Source organism: Gymnoscopelus braueri (genome assembly GCF_963280865.1).
Source record: "Gymnoscopelus braueri genome assembly, chromosome: 1".
NCBI lineage: Eukaryota > Metazoa > Chordata > Actinopteri > Myctophiformes > Myctophidae > Gymnoscopelus > Gymnoscopelus braueri.
Window position 1 is genome coordinate 60,493,097 of NC_137603.1, and position 12,100 is coordinate 60,505,196.

The 12,100-nt window shown below is 38.7% G+C and overlaps 2 protein-coding genes across 2 annotated transcripts in view; one reads left to right on the top strand and one right to left on the bottom strand.

The window, feature by feature from the left end:
* The window catches only part of cgnl1 (cingulin-like 1), a 78,319-nt gene extending 73,142 nt beyond the window's left edge, over nt 1-5,177 (bottom strand). The window contains exon 1 of the mRNA XM_080436619.1: nt 5,052-5,177. The gene's annotated coding sequence lies outside the window, so the exon portion shown is untranslated. The remainder of the gene's footprint in view (nt 1-5,051) is intronic.
* LOC308091208 (disintegrin and metalloproteinase domain-containing protein 10-like) overlaps nt 1-12,100 on the top strand; it is a 486,352-nt gene that overhangs the window by 459,732 nt on the left and 14,520 nt on the right. The window lies entirely within an intron of this gene.

A 12,100-nucleotide genomic window follows, 5' to 3' on the forward strand; every position in this document is an offset into this window, starting at 1 on the left:
CATTTACAAAAACTTAAAATTACTTAAGTACAGTACTTGAGTAAATGTACTTAGTTACGTTACACCACTGCGTGCATGCCTGTGTGTGTGCGCACTCAGCCGATCCTTGTAAATCACACTGTAATTTGTGGCCCCTATATAGATGGTGCAGTGTACCGTGGGAAATTGTCACTCTGTTATTTATCTTATCTTATCAATGTATCTTTGTTGTACCTAACCATATGTATTCAAATGTATCATTTATTATAATTGGGAGCCAAAACGAAACCACCACTGTGACAGTGAGTCAGCAGCCGGCGATACTCCGTAATGCTGTTAAACCTAACTGCATCACAACAGAGAATAGGAGGGATTCATTCATCACCATATACCTGCAATCAAGATAAAGCAGCCACTATTCTTAAAAAGGTGTTTATGTATAGGAAGCCCATAAAAAGACACACATCAGCAGCCGCCATGTGTTTCCGTGGACAATGGCCTCTTCACTGGTTCCTGTTTGCCTGGCTGCTGATAATGCCCCCGTTTCACCACGTGTTACAATGCAAGATAAATAGTGATGGGTCTGGAAGTGGGGCACAGATAAGACTTAAAACAAAAGCAGGGCCCCGGATTCACCTTAGAATTGAGCAGGATGATGCAAACCTCAGGCAATCGTTGACATTTAAAGCCACTTTCAATCTGGAGTCCCTGTTTTGGGTATATGTCATTACGGGTGAACATCTGCCAAAATTAGCAAAAATAGCACCTACAGTATACTGAGCATGCAGATCGGCTATTTTCGCTACTAAAGTATATGGGCCCTTTATTCTTTGTTGTGCGACAAATAGCGAAAATAGGCGATTGCTTTTGGCATATAGGCTGGCAATTAAAATAATGCACAAATAGAATGAGTCAATAATTTAATACTAAAACCTAACAAATAATGAGTCCATTTCTAAAAGGTAAAATACATTCTGACTAGCTGGGGAGAACAAACAACAATAATGGTTATTAACCCATTAAGACCGGGAACGCATCCGTGTCATTTTAGATTTATTTGGCTATTCAAAAATAGCAGATATACAAGCTCATAGCGCGGCACTGAGTGCCGTGCTATGAGCTTGTAGATCCGCTATTTTTGAAAAATCGTGAATAAAAATTTTTTTTTTAAATTGAAAATGTGCTCCTCGGAGCACAGGTCTCCGCCAGTACTGTTCCTGATTAATCCTGTCTTACCTATTTATATTACATATTATCACGTGTCACTTGACCAATGTTAGCTTGGCTGATGGAAGCTCACTTCAAAAAATATAAATTATTTTTTGAAGTGACACACCTATTTATAGGTTTTTATTTCGTCATGCGTCTCGCTAGCCAATCAAAAGCATTCGTCACAACATATTGTCACGTGTCACGCGAAGCTTGACCAATGTTAGCTTGGCTGAGACGGGGGGACACACGGAAGGACAAGAACGAAAACATACTCTCCACCTCTGGCGGAGACAAATATCAAAAAACTGGATTTAGAAGAAAAAAATAATTGAATCAGCCTCAGGCCTTAATGGGTTAATGGTTATTTCTAATCAACGCAAATTTGGATCACCCTTATCTGCCCACCTGGCAGATCAAAAAAGAGATGGTTGCCCACCCCCTGCCCACCTTAAGTGGTTAATTGAAAATATAGACTAAAAAGGGCCTACATATTCCGTCTGAAAACCCAAACTTTGTTTTGACAGGGTAAGCGCAATAACTACAAAACGTCATTGACAACTTTGGATGGGTCTCTCAGAACTTTGTTTGTCCGGACGAAGAAAGGTTTCGATGTTGGTTGGACTATTTTGAAGCACCTGTTGAACCTACAAAGTTATGTTCAACAGGTGGATTAACAGGGCAACAGGCATAACCTTATGTGATGATGTACTGTGTGCTGGGTCCAGAGTGGTGGTGATGTCGGCCCATTGTTTAACCCATTCAATCCGGGAACGCATCTGTCATTTTAGATTCATTTGGCTATTCAAAAAGATAGCAGATCTACAAGCTCATAGCGCTTGCTATAATATCAGTGGTTCAACTTTTTTCATGTCAAGGACCCCCAAAATGATGTCTGCGGACCCCCCCACATCTCAAAATATTTTGTTCCAGGGACCCCAAGAAGCAAAGATTTGAGTTAAAAATGTATCTCGAAATATTCTATATTCAAAGATTTGCACACATTTTCACGGTTTATTTTCAAAAATGGCAGATCTACAAGCTCATAGCGCATGAGCTTGTAGATCTGCCATTTTTGAATAGCCAAGAAATCTTAAGTCACACAGATGTGTTCCCGGATTGAATGGGTTAATGCCAGAATTGAGCTTTAAAGCCATGCCAGGGGAAAAAAAGCTAAATTCCTCCTCTAAACCTTTGGCTATCTGCAGTCTGACTCCAAAAGATGACTCAGAGGACCCAATGCTTCATAGTTTCCAACCTACGCAGAACAGGTGAAAAACTAAAAGACGGACAATTCATAAAGTCCCCTGTCAACACAAAACGGTGCTCTGCAGAACAGAATGAAGCTAAAGGACAGCAACAATGGGGTCTTTCACCGGCTAGTATCACATGTACATGTGTTTAAACACACAGGGACGCAGAGGTGTGTTAAGCAACTGTTTTCCTCCCATTGTCTTCTACAGTGCGAGGGAGGAAGCACTTGTGCCAACCCCTCCTCTGTGCTCTGTTCTCCATTAACTACCATTATAATAGGGCTGCAGCTTATCCATTAGCTTCTTAGTGATTCAGCTATTAATTACTTACTATTACTTTTTTGATTCATCGAATGATCGAGGAGCATATCAACGCATATTGTCTCTGTCCAGTGGAAACCTCATATGTCCAAAACTGTTACTTTTCAGGGTTAAAATTCAAAAGTATCAAAAGCTACCTTTGATGCTTTTGTGTGACGCTGTAGTAGGCCTGACCTCGATTAATCGAATAGTCGACTAATCAGTCGAGGGGTGTCTGAGTCGACTGCCAATCTCTTTAGTAAGAAAATATATTCTTTAAATTATTATTATTATTTTTTGCATTAGTCGACTATTAGTCGACTATAGGCAAATATTGGCCAATCAGATTCAACTATAGAAATCCTTAGTCAGGGACAGGCCTACGCTGTAGTATGATCAAGTAGGGTGTTAATTTACGAGAAAAGAAAACACAAAAAGTTATATGAATATGGAGATAAGAGGTTTCTGCCCCGACAGCAACGATACAAACTGGGGGTCCGTCCTTGAAATGAAACAGGTTGAGAGAATCTCTGTTCTTCATGAACTATAGCATCTCACAGACTCCACCAGTCAGAGCAAAGGTCAGCACTGAGCAGAGGTCATAATGTCAAGGCCCAGCCTTTGATCTGTCTGGGGGTGAGGTGAGGTGGGGGGCATCCTCACTGGCCACATGTTTGTGCACACACACACACTAGTTCTAGTGATTCTCAAACTTTAGCATTTCAGGGACCCCCAGTTGATACAATTCTTTATCTATATCTACACTCTAAAATCCTCAGTGTCTACTGAACTCTGAGAGTGTATATCTGTACACTCTCAGACCGAAAAGGGTCTATTTGGACCCCTGGGGTCCCCGGACCTGACTTTGAGAAACAGTGTACTTGTTTTCTAATATCTGCCCCTACTGATGTCTTGTCTTTAAAAAAAAAGATGATGAACATGATAAAAATGCATTAAAAGTTCAAGACATGGCGACTACGTAACCTCCTGACAAAGTGAGCAAAACATTTGCACTCATGTGACACCATTAATATTCACTTCTTACCAGTCCAAACGCAAACGGAAAATACTTTGTTTTGTTTGTTTAAGCCTTAATAGCAAAGCTTTGGAGCTATAGAGACATGAAATGCAACCTGTGCAGATGATAAAGGACTTGCTAAATAACAATGACAACTACAACAACAGCACAAAGAAATATGCTTCCTATAAATATTGCTAAGCTAAACAATTCAAAACAAACAAGTGGGTGGGTGGGTGTTCAAAAGCCAGCTGCAAGATATTCAGTGCTGCTGAACAACTGTGTGTGTGTGTGTGTGTGTGTGTGTGTGTGTGTGTGTGTGTGTGTGTGTGTGTGTGTGTGTGTGTGTGTGTGTGTGTGTGTGTGTGTGTGTGTGTGTGTGTGTGTGTGTGTGTGTGTCAGTGGAGGAAAGAGTACTCAAATGTTTTACTTATCAATACTGCAATGTAGAAATACTCTGCTGTTACAAGTAAAAGTCCGGAATTCAAAATTTACTTGAGTAAAACAAAGTACAAAAGTATTGGTATCAACATTTACTTAAAAGTACCAAAAGTAGAAAGTACTCATTATGCAGAATGTCCCATTTCACAAGTTTTCAAATGTATAAAATGCATACAAATCTTTTGAAAATAGCAGATCTATATACATGTGCCATTTTCAAATGGCAAAAAAAGAGCTTGAAGTGGTTAATGTATGTTTTATAATAATAAAGTAGTAACTAATGTTTTCAAATAACAGTGGAGTAAAAGTATATTTGACTCTGAGATGAAGTGGAGTACAACTTTTTTTAAATACTCCAATCAAGTAAAAGTACCTCAAAATTGTACTTAAGTAAATGTACTTAGTTACTTTCCACCACTGCTGTGTGTAGTGTAGTGTAGTGTAGTGTAGTGTAGTGTAGTGTAGTGTAGTGATTCATAATCATAACACAGGTAAAATGTCCAGTGTATCAGTGACTACAGTATAGAGCAGTTACAGTATGCTGGGCTCCATTCCATGTCCCATCCATACACACTCTGTGTAACAGGTGGCATACAAAAAAAAGATAATAACACAATATTCCCCAAAGCTTTGCGCTTCTTCTTTCTACAACTAATTAAATCATTCACAACTTTAGACGACAAGTTACATTCTCCTACGTGCACATTTTCTCTGGTGAAAAACCTAAACTTTGTACAGTTCTTTACAGTTCTTTACAGTTCTTATCCCACTTCTTATGGTCGCATCATCTCTGGAGGATTATATGAATGAGTTTGACCCCCAAACAACAACATGAAAACTATTTTACTCACCAGGAACACTTGGTTTTTGTCTTCAAGCTACGTAGTTTATAAAGAAATAAAAAGTTATACGGTTAAATTAAACCAAAAGTAGTTTTTTTAAAAGTATTTACTTGTACGTCTTGCTCTTGTTTAGTGACTTAGTTTAATGGTTACAGTTCAGAAAGACGCCCGACGCCAACCGTAGCTCCGCCTACTAGCGTCCCTCTGCAAAAAAAAGAAGATCTCCAAGCTCAGAACGCGTCGCTTCGTGAAGCTTTCTGAGCTTGTAGGTCTGCCATTTTTGGCGCGGGACACCGTCCTGCGAGGGATTATAAACAGACTCACAGGAACCCAAAACCCTCCCACCAGCGTTGCCATGTCTGCTTGTTATAAGCGACTTTGGGCTTGTTTTTGATGTGAAGTTATAATTTCTGTTATTTAAGTTATTATTTTATGTATTTTTTTCATGTAAAGTTATTATAAGCAACTTTGGATTTGTTTTTAAGTAAAGTTATGTAATTTATGTTATTTAAGTTATTGTTTTCATGTAAAGTTATTATAAGCAACTTTGGGCTTGTTTTTATGTAAAGTTGCTTGTAATTATTGGTAGTTGCGGGGTGCGTTTCAAAAAGAAACGTGTTTCTAAAGTGTAGTTGCTTATTTGTGCTTGTTTCTAAAGTGTAGTTGCTTATTTTTGCTTGTTTCTAAAGTGTAGTTGTTTATTTGTGCTTGTTTCTAAAGTGTAGTTGCTTATTTGTGCTTGTTTCTAAAGTGTAGTTGCTTATTTGTGCTTGTTTCTAAAGTGTAGTTGTTTATTTGTGCTTGTTTCTAAAGTGTAGTTGTTTATTTGTGCTTGTTTCTAAAGTGTAGTTGTTTATTTGTGCTTGTTTCTAGTGTAGTTGTTTATTTGGGATTTGTTTCACAATGTTGTTTAAGGTTCTCAACCATTTTCATATCGAGGACCCCCAAATTAATATGTATTTTTTCACGGACCCCAATCTGAAAATATTTTGTGCCAAGGACCCCCGTACCAGATTTGTGTCGTTAATGTTTCAAACATATTCCACATTTAATTGTCACTTTCCCCCCTTATTTTTCTTTTTTAAATAGCAGACTTACAAGCTTACTTGTGAGCTTGTAGTAGATGGTCTATTTTCAAATGTACAGGTTTTAAGACAAGTGCTCATGTGGCCTGGGCTTGTTTTCATAGACCTTTTCGCTTGTTTCTCTCGCAGAATCTGGCAACATTGATTAGCACTCATAATAATAATAATGAGTCTGACTGGTTCAAGAAAACTCAAAAATGCAACGCATTTCTTAGACATTTGACCCCCAACTGGCCCCCAACGACCTCCCCCCTCACAGCAGGGGGGCTCAGCCTCCAGCACCTCACTTTACCAACCTGTTGGTTAAAGAATATATGTGCGTAAAAACTAAAAGCACAAATACGAAGAGAAATAAGGCGCACCCACCCACAACACACAGAGCAGTTTGCCTCACTTCTACTGCACCTGATTCTGTGATTATGATGATTTAAAATGCATCCATTCTCTACAGTGTAGTTCAGACCTTTCAACCTTTTTCATGCCAAGGACCCCGACCCCCCCATCTGAAAATGTTGTGCCAGGGACCCCCCAGATGCAAAGATTTGAGTTAAAAATGTTCGCTTTAAAAAATACATATATTCAAAGATATGCACCCATTTTCAAGATTTTTCAAAAAATAGCAGATCTACAAGCTCATAGCACGGCACTCGGTGCCGCGCTATGAGCTTGTATATCTGCTATTTTTGAATAGCCAAAGCTAAGTGGTTAAAATGATTGTGACGGCTTTTGTTAACCAATTTTGCTGTGGACCCCCTGGTAACGCTACAATATTATTGGGCAGTGGTGTAAAGTAAGTAACCAAGTACATGTACTCAAGTACTGTACTAAGTACAATTTTGAGGTTTTCTTTTTTACTTTACTGGATTTTCCCATTTACAGTACCTTCTTCTCCACATCTCAGTGGAGAAGTTATTTAAGTTATTTAAGTGGAAACGATAAAGAACAACAACTGACGCTTGTATTACTATTGTTTGTTGCTTTTTATGTGTATCTTCCAGTACGTATGTTAATAATGACAGCCTGTCATTTGACAGGCAGTTAGAGAACTACAGACGTGAGAAAATGGTTGCATTCGTATAATCCGCCCAAATGACCCTCATGACATTAACACACTATTAGCAATGCCTTTTAAAACCGAGAGCGCCATCTAGTGGATAGTTACTTCAGTTTAGTCTACTTAGGCCTGATGATGATAACTTTATTCGCCAAGTGCAATAGGCCTACTACTTACTTATTATAATGAGTGGTGGAAAAAGTACTCAAACTTTTTACTGAAGTAAAAGTATCAATACTGCAATGCAGAAATACTCTGTTACAAGTAAAAGTCTGGTAAGTATTGCCATCAAAATGTACTTAAAGTACCAAAAGTAAAAGTACTCATATGCAGAATGTCCTATTTCACAAGTGTTCAAAATGTATACAAATCTTTTGAAAATAGCAGATCTACTGAGCTTGTAGATCTGCTATTTCAAAGTGGATAAAGTGGTAATGCATGTTTTGTAAAAAAAAAAAAAATACAAATCTACAAAGTAACTAGTCATTTATGTTTTCAAATAATTGTAGTGGAGTAAAAGGTACAATATTTGCCTCTGAGACTTATCGAAAATTAGAAATAATCCAGTAAATTAAAAGAAAATGTGCACTACAGTACTTGAGTACATGTACTGAGTTACTTTACACCACTGCTTAGACTACTTCCTATAATTTATGTTGGTAGTAGGTGCAGCAGCCTATGCAGATTGTAAGCTGCAGCTGACCTTGTCACATTAACTATACTTAAGTAAACAGCTGTTAAAGGTGTTAATACATGAGTAAATAATGTGTTCATAACTTCAAGGATATGCAAACATTAATGCATTACTAATTACAATCCAATACTGTGATTGTGACATTAGCCATTCTGCATAATGAGTATACAGTAGGCTACTTAAAATGTTGTTACAGACTGAATATTTTTTGACTGACTAATACTTTTGTACTTTTACTCAAATAAAGTTTGAATACAGGTTGTTTAGGTTTAACAGAGTATTTATACATTGTGTTGTTGCTATTTTTTACTGAAGTGATAGTTTTTTCCCATCACTGCATCGAGTTCACTCAGAGAATGCAGGAGAGTAGAACAGACATTATTGTCCAGATATTAACCTACTTTCTGAGATGGGAAGTGTCCATCTCTTCATTGGAACAGTTAGTCCGTGAGCCAGGACCCCAAATATGGGGTCATCAGTACCATCTGGAGGGAATAATTCTCATAGTGATTTTTGGGTAGGTATACACCCCTAGAGCTAGGAAAAATGTGATAGCCTTGCATCGGTGGTAGCTATCTGTGTGTTATCACTCCTTTTATAACCACAAGCCAAAACACAGTTTTGAAAATCCGAATGAAGCATATCTAGAATATTTTTCTATTACAGGCAGTGACAACATAGTGACTATATGTGACATAAGATGTACTTCGGTTTTAATGAAAGATGGAACACAAAGGGTTCCTTTGTAAATTACCTAAAGATTCAAAACCATGTTTACATACATAGATTCTAAGGAAATGTATTATGAAATTCAATAAACAGAATATAGTGCAAGTGTGTAAGAAAATATCCAAAATGGCCACTACAACACACGCCTGGCAATTTTTTACTTGTAATCCGCCATCTTATACCTCTGTGTAATACCTCTTTTTTAGGGTTTTCATATGTGTAGAATCCAATCCTGTTGTTATTTTTTTAATATCAGGTCAATCATGTCAAAGGTCAGGTCAACGTTAAATTTGACCTCTGGGAGAACAACAAATGGAAACAACTTGATGAACTTTCATTCAATTTGTTTTGTGAAAAGTGTCATTAACATGTCACAAGAACTGGTATTCATAATAACCTGAATGTAAAATGATATAATCTAATGGCAAATATGTATCTTTTGCAACTACATCTGTATTCTCCAACCCACATCCTGTTCTACCTCATCCTTACAAGTGTCCTCCTTATTGACATCACTCCTCATCTGTAGCATGAACATATCATCAGTAACCATCTTCACCAGAGCAGTTACAGTACATCAGTGATGTACTTCTCACTCTCTGTGCCCTAAATTGATATTGCACCATGTCACATAGCTCTGACACCCTTAGCAATGACAGGAACAGGAATATCCTGGATCTCCCATCCAAATTTTGTGACATCAAACGACTTGTCAGGTGGAGCTTGGTGGTCTGCCACTTTCCACAACATCACTTGTAAATGAGCCCACATGTGGTGCAACAGGTTGGTCGGTGTTGGAGGAAGGGCCATTGACTTGTGGCACCCACCTCACCCAGCACATCAGGGTAGCCTGGGAAGTTCCCTGCCAGCAAAGTGGTGTGTGCTCTGATCTTGCCTTTGCCATACATATAAGACTGTCCCATCACAATGCTCCATCTGTACTTTACACTGTAGGTCCACCTGATACACCCCAATACACCAACAGGACAAGAACATCAGTTAAATCACTGAGCATGTGTATCACACCCTTTCCAGAGATGGCTGCATCAGGGATATAGGAAATCATGGTGATGTCTGCCTCATCATGACTAAATGCAGTATCTATCGTCAGCACTGAAGGTGTACAACATGCTCAACGGCTTCTGCATAATGTTCTTACTCTTAATGATGACATCTCATATGGGTGATCTTTCTGTGTGTGAGGATACACCCCAATATTTTATGACCAAGACACACCAGTGCTTCAACTCTCCCTCTACTGTTTCTGCACATTTTGGGGAAGGCTTCAGTCCACTCCACTCACATGCATCATGACAGCATCTTTCCTGATCGTTATGGCAGTCTGCTCCCCAGACTGGTGAGCAGAGACAGTGATCCAGAATCCATCATGGTGCTGACAGACAAGGTCTAGCTTAGCCTCTATGGCATGGAGCACATGCATCTTCGGCAGGCACTGGGTTAGATATCAAGCACACTGCACATGGCCAGCACGGAAGAAGTGCTTCAGTCATGTGCTTCATGAGAGAAAAGGTGAAGTTAATGTCAATGTGTCTCCCTGCACATTCAAACTGGTGGATGTGAAGTGTAGGAAGAAGTTGTCTACCCACTGTCAGCCAGTAGGATGGAAATGTGCAGTGTCCAGGTAGGCTACTGCTGTATCTGTTCAAATGTCTTTGGCCAAGTTGAGAGAAACCACTTCAAGAGTGCTGCTGACTCAGGACTGACCACTGAACTTGCCTGTCATGTTCTGCAACCACATGCATTTCCACTTCCAGTGCTGAACCTTGCATCAGTTTTGCAATGCAGCTGAAGAATGACTGTATAACATGCATCCCACCGGGATGCACAATTACATTATAGAGCTTTTCTGGCTGATTCCATACCTGTAAGGTGTCAACAAACGGCTCCATGTCAATTGTGAGGTGAATAGGGCCTACTACTGTACATGTCAACCAGTGACCATATCTGCTGCCTGCTTTGACACCTGGTTGGACGATAAGGTGCGAGAGAGACCTTGACCTGACCTTTAGCACATAGGCCAAAGACTGACCAGCAAGTGAAAATATAACAGTAGAAATAGATTCTACACCTATGAAAACGCCCCCCCCCCCCCCCCCCAGGTCCCCATATGAATCACCATAAGTTCACAGATTCACTCACACAACTGCAATATTTTGTTGTTTTTAACATAATTTAGTACAATGGAACATCACCATGGGATGGACACCATCTTTGATTTGGCAATAAATAATTAACTGATGGTAATTTCACTGATTCAGCCATATTTCTTGAACCCTAAGACCTAGTTTTAGACACCAAAACCACCTTTCGAGGTTGAACAGTATCATAAAGCCATTTAAGCTCATGGCAGTCATATTGGACGCCATCTTGAAAATGATGGCTTTACGAGAAATATAATTTCTTAGATTTTTTTGTATGTTCTTAAGCATGCCTAGACGTACCAGAACCAATTGAAAAAACTTTTGTATATTTTTTTGGGGGGGGGTTAATAGTATGTTTTCATAGATTGACCCATGTCATTTTCGCCTAGTGTTATAAAATAAAATGCATGATAGCACCCATAAATTGGTGCAAGGCTATCACATATTTTCTAACTCTAGACATGCATACCTTGACAAAAATCACTATGAGCATTATTCCCCTCAGATGGTACTGACCAACCCCCCTGGCTCACGGACTAAGTGCACCCAGTGGTGGAAAGTAACATTTACTCAAGTATTTACAATTTTCAATACTTTTAGGCCTACTTCTACATCTCAGAGGCAAATATTATACTTTTACTCCACTACAGTTATTTGAAAACTTTAGATTTTGTAGACTTTGTAGATTTGGATTATTATTACAAAACATGCATTAACCACTTCATCCCTATATACTTTGATATTTGAAAATAGCCGATCTACAACGCGTCACTTTGCGACATATTGTGAGCTTGTAGATCGGCTATTTTCAAAAAAGATTTATACATTTTGAACATTTGTGAAATGGGACATTCTGCATAATGAGAACTTTTACTTTTGGTACTTAAAGGAATAGTTCACCCCCCCAAAAAACGTATTTTCTATCAATTACACCCTGTGATGCCTTGAATTCATGGAATATTTTTTTGTTTTTATCGCATTCCTAAGCCAATAATTTGATAACCGGCGGTCTCTCCGGTAGGAGACACAAAGAGCCTCCTTTGTGTCTCCTACCGGATGCATTAGCATCTTTATTATCATCAAATTATTGGCTCAGGAATGCGACAAAAGCAAAAAAATCTCCATGAATTCAATGCTTCATGGGGTGTGTAATTGATAGAAAATAAGTCATTATTTTGGGTGAACTACTCCTTTAAGTATATTTTGATGACAATACTTTTGTACTTTTACTCAAGTACATGTTTAATACTGGACTTTTACTTGTAGTATTCCTACATTGTGGTATTGATACTGTGAGTACTGTGAGTACTTCGTCCACCACTGAGTGCACCATA